The sequence below is a fragment of the Cydia splendana genome, chromosome 24 (genome assembly GCF_910591565.1).
Source record: "Cydia splendana chromosome 24, ilCydSple1.2, whole genome shotgun sequence".
Lineage (NCBI taxonomy): Eukaryota > Metazoa > Arthropoda > Insecta > Lepidoptera > Tortricidae > Cydia > Cydia splendana.
The window spans coordinates 2411616-2422962 of NC_085983.1; the positions used below are offsets into that span (position 1 = coordinate 2411616).

General features: G+C 39.0%; 1 protein-coding gene across 1 annotated transcript in view; it reads right to left on the reverse strand.

The window, feature by feature from the left end:
* The window catches only part of LOC134802499 (limbic system-associated membrane protein-like), a 77831-nt gene extending 67360 nt beyond the window's left edge, over positions 1-10471 (reverse strand). Inside the window, exon 1 of the mRNA XM_063775178.1 lies at positions 10425-10471. The gene's annotated coding sequence lies outside the window, so the exon portion shown is untranslated. The remainder of the gene's footprint in view (positions 1-10424) is intronic.
* Positions 10472-11347: the final 876 nt, after the last annotated feature.

Consider the following 11347-nt stretch of genomic DNA (forward strand, 5'->3'; position numbering starts at 1 on the left):
CTGTTGCCGCTATAACAACAAATGCTAAAAACAAAATAAAATAAATATTAAGTGGGGCTCCCATACAACAAATGTGGTTTTTTTGTCGTTTTTTGCGTAATGGTACGGAACTTCGTGCGCGAGTCCGACTCGCGCTTGTCCGGTTTTTTTACTTAGACAAGGGGTCATCCATTAATTCGCGTTTGGCACAAAGCACTTCTTTCGAAGCTACCATCCTATGGGCTTCCCGAGAAATTATGTGTATGGGTCAGTAGCTTTCTAGCAGACAGAAGCATAAAGGTCGTAGTTGACGGTGAATGCTCAGAACCCATGTCTGTGAATGCTGGTGTCCCCCAAGGCTGTGTGCTATCACCCACGCTATTCCTTCTGCATATCAATGACATGCTGCAAATCAGCGGCATTCATTGTTATGCTGATGATAGTACAGGTGATGCCTTTTACACCGGCCGCACCAATATTTCTCGGGAAAACGTCATCGAGAGCCGGAACAAACTTGTGTCTGAAATTGAGACTTCCCTAAAGGAAGTCTCTGAATGGGGTCGACTTAACTTAGTCCGTTTTAACCCTAGCAAGACACAGGTTTGCGCGTTTACCGCAAAAAAGTTAGAGTTTGTCGCGTCACCTCGTTTTGAGAGCACTCCCCTGAGTGCCGCAGCCAGTATCGGAATCCTTGGTGTCGACATTTCGAGTGAAGTCCAGTTCCGCGGTCATCTAGAGGGTAAGGCTAAATTAGCCTCCAAGAAGCTCGGTGTGCTCAACAGATCGAGACGGTATTTCACACCGGCCCAGCGCCTACAGCTTTATAAGGCGCAGGTTCGCCCACACATGGAATACTGCTCTCATCTGTGGGCAGGGGCACCCCAATACCAGCTTCTCCCTCTGGACCGCATCCAACGAAGAGCGGCTCGAATTGTTGACTGCCAGCGTCTTTCGGAACGGCTTGACTCCTTGGCGCTGCGTAGAGATGTAGCCTCGCTCTGCATTTTCTATCGCATGTATAACGGGGAGTGCTCCGAGGAATTGTTCGGATTAATCCCTGCCGCTTCTTTTCGCCATCGCCCTACGCGACAACATTACCATCTTCATCACTTGGATGGTTGGCAGTCCTCAACTGTGCGTTTCTCCAGAAACTTCCTGCCTCGCACAGCCAAACTGTGGAATGAACTGTCGCCAGCGGTATTTCCGGACCGATACGACCTACAAACCTTCAAGAAAAGAGCGTACTCCCATCTTAAAGGCCGGCAACGCGCTTGCAACCCTTCTGGTGTTGCGGGTGTCCATGGGCGGCGGTAATCGCTTACCATCAGGTGATCCGTCTGCTCGTTTGCCTCCTATTTCATAAAAAAAAAAAAAAAAAAAAAAATTACGTCACACGAATTTCTAGGTTTTTTTACCCCTCCCCCCCTCCTTGTCACACTTGGTCACATTTGGCAAACCCCTCCCCCCTGGTGTGACGTCACATTTCTTCAACGAAATCGGCAAATATTTATTTAATATTTTATCAAAATATTTTTGACAAAAGAAATATTAGTAATTTTATAACCCAAAACTGAGAAATAAAATTAAACGAATAAAAACGAGTATCGTTTCAAAACCTTGTTATTTAAATGATAATTAGCGTATAAAATAATTTAAATACATTTTCGGTTACTGATGAAGTTAAAGTGACGTCACAAAGTTTATGACTCCCCCCTCCCCCTTGTCACAACATGTCACATTTTCTTGACCCCCTCCCTCCCCTAAACGTGTGATGTAATTAATGGATGACCCCCAACAATGAAAATCCGTCTAAGGTTGACTGGTAGAGAATGCCTTATGGCATTAAGTCCGCCTTTTGTACTATAAGGTTTTTCTTTTGTGCAATAAAGATTAAATAAATAAATAAAATTCTCGAATCTATGTTCATTGATCCTCGTTAATTGTCTAACCATCAAAAAAAAATCTTAAAATAATAATGACAACTGTCATCCCAATTTTTTTTCTTATCGCTGCGTTTCCGACAGCCGAAATCCATCCGCTTTAACGGACCACTGCATCAATTCCCCATATCCTTGTCACCCCACGCAAGCGTGACCAACGCTGCGCACGAGACTGTCGCGTGTCCTTTGTTATCGTGGCCACCCTACTGTTATACACGACAATATAAAACCAACCCTAACTACTACTAATAAGGTGAAAATTCGTATGTGATTATTTTCGGGGATTAAATCGCGATCGTGACTGACGTTTGTCAATTGTTATCAAGCGTTAAGTAAAAATGTACTTAAATGTGCTTGTTTTAAAGTGCTATTTAGCTTGATATAGTTTTTTGGCAGAAAAACGTAAGTCAGGTCATAGCTTAAGAGCGTGTAGCGTGTTAAAGCATCAAAGGTTAGCTTCGTTAACATGAATTGTGTACGAAAATAGTCGTTACGATATTGTAATAAGGGTGGTTTGTTTGGTGTATGTTTAAGTGATTATTTGACTTGATAAATGGGCAATTGGCCGGTCCTATTAGTTGGTAGTTTCGGGTTCGAAGTTCCCACGGGTACGAAATGATACTTTTTGCAATTTGTTTTTGGAAGGGTTAATTTTATTTGCACGAGTTAAGTCTGTTCGTTTATTTTGTGATTCGTAGGATAAACATTGTAGTAATGGGTGTGTTAAGAATAAAGTTTTTTTTTAAATCGCTTTAATTTAAATATTATAGGTACCTTATACATTTAGGAGGTGGCATTAATTTACTATATGAGTTAAAATACACTTTACCTGTAGATATCATAGATGTAAGTAAATTGAGGTAGATATGGTACCAGGTAGAAGCGGGTATTTAGGGTTCTCAAGGGTCGGCAACGCTTAAGTGGCTCCTGTGGTGTTGCTTATGTCCATGGGCGACGATGACCGCTTCCCATCAGGCGGATCGTCTGCTCGTTTGCTGACTATAACATAAAAAAAAAAATAAAAAAAAAAAGGCGCACGATTGTGAGCCATTAAATATAGGTTCCGGAACCTATATTTAGTTAGTCGTATGGGTGACGCCAACCTGTCAAGTTGTCAAAATCGTTGGATCAAATTTTAGTTTTGTCAACTATGAACGTCACACGTCTACATAAATAAAAGGTCATTGGTAGATATCCCTTAAGGCGTATCCAGATTAGTCAATTTTTCGCCAATCTGATTCAATTGCCCGATCGAATCAGAAGGTGCGGGCGCAAATACCATTTTGGCTCGCCGAATTCAACCGCCGATAATGACCGATATTACCGATAAAATGAGGTGCGGACGCAAGAACACCAATTTGTGAGGCCAGTATTTTCGTTCTGAGCATTTTTTCAATTTAGAGGGCTCTAATATCACCATAAATCTAAAATTGGAGTTTGACGCCAATTTCATTTCTGATCTAATCGGCCGATTTGATCAGTCCCGTCTGGATACCACTAACTAATAGTCTAATACTAGGTAATAGGTATAAAATTGTATAAAAATATTTTCCATAATGTCAAGATGCAGGGAGGAAAATGGGTACGTTTGTATGGGTAACCGGTCGTCCATTATCCTCTTAAGTACCCGGAAACTTAAGCACCTACCCATCGATAAACGTTTTAAATAGCCCCATAACTCAAAATATAAGTTTCATCGTGCCCCAACTTAACTCTTAAAATTTATCATCCCGAATAGTTCGCGATTTTAATATAGAAATTCCTCCGTATCTCCTAAACCGTAAATCAACACGGAGTTTGGAAGAATTCGCCTAAGTTGGTAAGTTCGCCTAATTCTGCATTGTTGGGGAGCGCTGCATCGTTCAGATTGCTAAGTTAAGTTAGTTTGAAGAATTTGGAAACGGCTACGTATCTAACAGTTTAGAGTCAGACCAAGAAAAATCTGCAGCGGATTTGATAGCCCACGCAGTGCAAGTGTTATTTCAAACGTCAATCTTCTATGAAATTATGACGTAGGTATAAATAGCACTTGCACTGCGTGGGCTATCAAATTCGCTGCAGGCTTTTCTTGGTCCGACTCTACTAACCTATTCGTATAACTTAAAAAAATATGCGGCTGCTTGGAAATGAAATGAAATGATTATCTGAGTTGATTTCTATTTTGCTGTCGATTATTTTTGGTAATTTAGATATTATTGGGCGGGTGATTCTCGCGCGAGAACATTCCCCATAGTACACGGAGAACGTTGTCGAGAATGGCACAAGTGGCACAACTATATGCATGCTCCCGTAATTGGTTTATTTGAACTATTGTTATCAAGCGCTGATAAGAAATTGGAGGAGACCTATACCCTGCCAAAGGGATCCCAATAAAAAAAAAAAAAAAAAAAACTAAACAGAGAGAGAGGACATAAAAAAACTATTAGATTTAAATACATATATATATATATATATACTTTTCTTTATTAGTTAGTCGCTAATGAAACAAATTCATAAATTATTAGTACTGTTACGGGAAATAAAAGGTTTTTTTATTTATTTATTTTATTTTTATCAAGCAGATACGTAAGTAGAAACAAAGGGAAGGAATAGAAAAAATCTGGTAAACTTCGGTAGCTCAGCTGGTTGAGAGCGATTGGACAGGTGTCCCAAAAAAGTTCGAGTCTTGCCCATAAGCTATGAATTTTAGGGCTCAATTAGACGGCGCGCGAACTCGCATGCGATTTTAGTTACATTGCGGACCATTGAGGTTACATCAACTCAGCAGACGGATCAAATAACACAATGTAATGAAACTCGCATGCGAGTTCTCGCACTGTCTAAATGAGCCCTTACTGTAAGAACAATGTTATTTCGGATTGCAATGAAAAAAAAACTGGTTTATTTTGTGTAAAAAGAAAAATCTATTTAAAAAAATGCTAGAGTTAATTCAGACATGCCCGATAGTTAGATTAATGAACACTATGAACAGTACTTCCGAACCAGAGAGTAGTAAAATAGTCAAGACTGCTAACCTCCATACAACGCCGAGTTTTATGTCATTGTTGTACAGCCACCATCAAATCGCCAATCGCCAACAAACTGGCAGTTTGGCGAATCATTGTATTGTGGTACACATATTTTATATTTCCATGATAATTTTCAATAAAAAAAAAAAGATATATCGGTGCTCAAAATATCTGAACAAGCACTCTAACGCCCTGACAATAGAGGCGTGTTCAGATATTTGTGAGCACCTCGGCCGTTGCGATATATCTGATGGTGACTGTAGGTGGCGCTATAAGATACTGCAGTGACATTTTTAGGCGTTACAATACATCGATATGTACGCCATTGTACGCAGTGGCGAATTTGTTGTCTTTGCCGCCCTAGGCCCCAGACCCTATAGCCGCCCCTTTCGCAACACCCATCATATTGACTACATTTTAAGCTATTTCTTGTTATCATCAGCGAATTTTTTTGTCACAATTTTCCGCTCCTAATTTTTTACCGCCCGTGCCCGTGCCTACTGGGCCTTAGGGCAAATCCGCCACTGATTGTACTGCCACAGACTTTAATTTGTTGATACATCAAAGGTCAAGCTAATTTGGTTGTTAATACTAACGGTATGAATGAAGTAAGCCCTAACCCGGGATCTAATCCTGGTAAATAACAATGAGGCACACGGGACATACGATGTACGGAGGTTGTCAGTCTCATATTCACTAGCCCCTGTCCCGTTAGTCAGTCAGGAACTATACCGGATCGCATGAATAAATTAAAAATAAATTAAGTATGGCGGAATGAGCGCGGCGATTTGTCAACGTCACCGGTATCAGATGGCCGCTGCCGACTATATTAGTTTTACCGATAATTGTTTATTGGACAGAGCTACTATATCAATGTAGGGTAAAGGTGCATAATGAAACTAGGACACAAAGCTATTTTTTCATATTAAAGTAAAAATGAAAAAAAAAAAATGCCGTTAAGATAAGTACCTTATATAGCTACTGACAAAATGTACTAACACTCACTCATAGTGCTTGAGAAAGGAGACCTAGGCTCTCCGAAACATGTCGCGCGAGTGACTTAAAACAAGTGAGTCTAAACCGTAAAATTATTCAATATTAGTATGTCTCAACACAGGTTAAATTCGAAAATGTACTTTTTTCATACATTTTCCATTTCGGGAGAAAACGGTTTCCACTAAATAAATATATATTATCATATAACTTTGATTTTGATGCCGATCGCTTCAACATAATATATTCTAAGTTTATATGTTTAGCTTTTAATTTTTTTTGTATTGCATATTTTGAAAAACCTAAAACCTATAAACTTAGTTTTACATTGTGTCAATAAAAAAAACATGGAGAATGGAAAATATTTAGAAGTGGAAAAACATTTTCTCTTTTTGTATGGACGAGTAGGTAAGTGCTATACCTCCCTCTTAAGGGGCCCACTGATTAACAGTCCGCCGGACGGTATCGGCCTGTCAATTTTTCGGAACTGTCAAAATTTTGTTCTAACTGACAGGCCGATACCGTCCGGCGGACTGTTAATCAGTGGGCCCCTTTAAGAGCTATCGGACCAGTGTTTCGAAAGGTTGCATATCCTGTCCGAAACGGTGAATTTTTTTGTCACTTTGTTGTCCGTCCGTCTGTCGGTCTGTTAAGACTCTTTATCTCGGGAACGCGTGGAGGAAAGATGTTTGTGTGAGTGAAGTCCCCAATCCGCATTAGGCAAGCGTGGGGACTAAGTGTACCCAAGCCCTCTCATGCTTGAGCCCAGCAGCCCAGCAGTGGGACGTGTATAGGTTAAACTATTATTATAAACTAGCGACCCGCCCCGGCTTCGCGCGGGTTAACAAATTATAGACCCAAACCTTCCTCAAGAATCACTCTACTGATATGTGAAAACCGCATGAAAATCCGCGAACAAACACACAAACAGATAGACGCGGCGGGGGATATTGTTTTATCCTCCTAAGGAGGTCATAAGTACAAATACTTACTTGGTTGGCGCGGTGACCCAAAATGAGTCTTGGCCTCCAACACAAGAGCACGCCACTTTGATCGGTCCAGAGCGGTATCCCGCCAGCTTTCGCCGACGCCGAGCTCACGGAGATCTGCCTCCACTCTATCTGCCCAACGGTATTTAGGACGACCAACAGGACGGCGCCCAGTTGGTCGACCCAAGCAGGCCCTTTTGGCTGCCCGATCTTCATCTTCACCCATCCTTTCGAGATGGCCAAGCCAGCGGAGACGATGCGCTTTGCGGAAAAATGAACGAAACAAAGCAAAAGCGACTCTGTTCCAATTGAATAGGATTTAAATTTTATCGAACATCATCAAACAAACATCAAACATCAACATTTATTCAGCAAATAGGCCACAAGGGCACTTTTACACGTCATCATTGAATTTACATACAAGCAAAAATAATAACATCAACAATTTTATAAAATAATACTAACAATTCAATCTAACGTATTACAATTACTAAGAGATGTATATGGTCTCTTAATGTCGAATTACATAAAAAATACAGATACAAAACACAAAAAAAAAATCTATAATATTTAGAGGTGTAAATGTCTCTAGGTGTCAGAACTATAAGATTATATAGTTTATCAAGTTATCCTTAGAGATGTATAGGGTCTCCAAGAGTCAATATCCTGTATAATTAATACATTCATTAAGAGAAAAGAAACATACGAGAGCAGAATGAGGCGTCTCACTGTAATTAATTAATAAAAATAAAGTTACTAAGTATAATAGCTTGTGTTAGCTTAAACAGACCAGTCTCCACAAACAGCACCCGTTCACGAGTATGACGCGTATCTGAACTGAAGAGGTGCTATAGATAGGACCTTGGGCCTTAGGAGGTTATAAGGTGTAGTGATATTAGAAGACACATTATAGTTCCAGTTCTACACGTTAAATAGATTAAATACGATTTACAACACCTAATGTAAAGTCAAACACAAGCGAAGTGTATTATCATTAACGTATTCAATCATCTCGTCCACAATTTCAATTAAATTTTCAATCAAACTAATTACGAACTCCGACGCTCTAACTTGGGGGCCATTAAATATTAAAATTGATATTTTAACATACTAATAGTGCCACAGGGCGGACAAGCCGCGGAAATCATTTTGGTGTCAGTAGTTCATACAGGGATATCGTGATACATATTCATGATACATATTCATAATATATATTTTTAATAGGAAAAGTAAAGGTACATGAATAAAAGTATAATTAAAAACTAAACTAAAATTTAAATAATACAAAATAAATCCAAAATAAAACTATATTCAATCTAAAAAAAGGCCCCTGCGGCATAGTACCGAAAAGGCTGGCAGCATTTCCTCGCTGGATTGTAAAAACTAATACGCTGAGCGAGGAAGCTGCCAGCTCTTCGGTCTCCTGTGGCGTCTTTGAGTCTCTTCGACAGGCCTTTGAGTCTCTTCGAAAGAGACTCAGAGCGCCAGCGCCTAACTACATAATATATAAAATTCGATGTCTAATTATATTTAAGAGTCACAAGAACATCTGCCGCCATAAAATTGAAGTTACGTTCTTATTTTAAAACGATATTCTGAAATAACATGAACTTAGTGTCCCTAATTAGGGCCCACACACACACACACACACACACACACACACACACATTATGAAAATATTTTTTTTATAGATATGGGCATATTTATAACCAAGATTCTTATAAAAGTGCCGATATCTCAAAAAATGAGATTTTCATTAAGGGTAAATTCCCTTAATCTTGGAGGTAGAGAACCCTAAAAACTGTTTTTATTTCTTAGCACTTATAATGAATGGACAGCCCACCACACAAATGTGTCCATCCTACAAGACGTGGGAGTTACTGTCAGGCTGTCAACCATCAGTCTTCACAGAATTTTTGAATTCTTTGGACACATAGCCAGAAAGAAAAATGACAACCTGGAAATGCTTCTGGTAACGGGGAAAGTTCAAGGAAGGCGACCACGTGGAAGAAGCCCAATGCGATGGACAGATCAGATCCGCGAAGGCACTAAATCTAAAATCCACGATGCACTGCACACTGCTGAAGATCGCAACAAGTGGAAGGAGTTAGTCCACAAAATAATTCGCGGAGGCCACGACCCTCAGCAATGAGGAATACGACACAAGGAGGAGGGATAATGAATGTTGCTTAACCACACTTAATCCCCTTTATGTTGTAAACAATTAATTTTAACGCGTCTTGTTAACTCGTAAAAGAATAAATCGTAAAAAAAATTGGAAAAACGTCGGTGTATTAAAACGCCATAACTCATAAAACGGATATTTTTTATGACCCCTTAAAAATGATCCAGATATTGTTTTATGTTGATTAATATTAACTCGGGAACACATTAACTATACTTTGACATAAATAAAAGTTCTGTTCTTGAAGGTTTTATAAATAGCGCCTTTCGTATTTATTTATTTATTTTATTGATTCATAAAATTTACACAGCATTACAGCGGACTAATACACTGTGAAATTTATAATAGACAGTATTTGTACAAACAAGGTACATGATACAGTCTAGAAAGGACAAACAGAACAAAATGTAAGAAAGAAAAACTAATACAAGACAGATGATTCACGCTTATCCAACGCCTCACAGAACTTCATACATTCTTTACACAGGTCCATCCAACTACTTGCAAATACATCACATTCCGGTGCTGATGCGAGGAGCGCAGTAATATATTGTAGATTTGCCATGGGACATAGTGCGTGTTTTAGGCACATCTAACAGGTGATGACTTCGTGGTCGAAAATTAAATTGGGCCTTCTTAGCCATAGATGGAACGAACAGGCGTACGAGCTGTGCAACCAGTTCAGGGCAGTCCGAGTTCCCCCGTAAGTCATTACATACTGTGGTCAAGAGCCCGTAGTTACGCCTTACCTCTAAGGAATTAAACCCTAAAACGCCAAGCAGGAACTTTGAAGGGTACAAGTATGGGTAATAACCGTGCATCTTTTTATAAAGGAACCGCAGAAAGGCTTTCTGGATTTTTTCTAGAAGCAAGACGTACTTGTCCCCATGCGGGTTCCACACGACCGATGCCGCTTCAAGTTTACTCCGGACTAACGCAGTGTACACTATTTTTTTTTGTATGTTGTGTAATTGGGTGATATGGCAGTTTTTTTATCATTAAAATATACATTTATAGGCCGATTCAGCATTTACCGACATCCCGTCGGCGGTTCTTAAGATTAAATGTACCCACTGCAATTTTGACAATAAATTTGAATTTATATAAAATATGCAATATACTATCAATAGTATAGGAATTCTACCTAAAAAAACATGTAAAACACAACAAAAGGTGGTTTAATTTTATTCGTGGTATTTATTCTTACTAATGAACTGAAAAGTTATTTCCACCTATGAATAATTCACTTATCACGCTCGCTCGCGCCAAAAAATAACTTTCCTCTCTCGTAGCACAAATACTTATTTAACTATTCAAAAATACAACTTACCCAACAAAATCCAAATTTGAAAAATCCGTACGTTGTTCACTCAACACTTCACCAAGTCTAAAAACAGTTCCAAAAACTTCCAACTTTATTAGACGAAACTTACAAAAATAAAGTCCTCTGTAGCCTTTTAAAAGTCACAAAATTGTCCAAAAACTTTGTCACATAATTAACATATAAAAAATAAATATGCTAGTAAGCTCTGTCTAAATTAAACGTGGTCTCAAATCTCTAATTGTAGACTCACAAAAAACAATTGCCGAACTCCTTGAGTAATTAAAAATAATAATTTAAGAAATAAAATTAGCTCAATATCCTAAATCCTATTCAACTGGTAACACAGTCATACTTCGCAAGTCCCAATGTTACTGTTATGCAAACATTTCTATCAGTATTTACGGGAAATATACCAGATTACGAATTAAGGGAGGGTGCTGCGCGTCCGAACAATGCCAAGGGCAGGAGAGTACTGAACGCGAAGGAATAGGGGTGTTATTGCTATTCGCTATACACACTCGAGCGAGTCGAAAGTTAGGGCAAGCCATGCGGTTATCACACCGTGGACACAGTCTATAAGTAAAACAATACATTCATTCAAGACATTCGACGAAGCCGCACTGTGGGTTGAAAGTCGGCTCTCATTGACGTAGAAACCAAAGTTGTTATTTTTAATATTTTTTAATTGAAATAGGTTTTGCCCAGCATTATCACGGTAACTTTTGGGACGAATTGGCATAAAGAGTGTCGAGTTATGATTTTTTTTCGAAAAAAATGTATGGAGTAGAGACAAAAAATCTATTTATTTCAAAAACCGCAAAACAAACCGTAATATCCTCGCAGATGGTTGTATTACGAATTATTTGTGAATTAAACAGGGCAACCGTGCAAGGTGCAAGGGGTGGGTCAATTTTTTTAAAATTTTATTA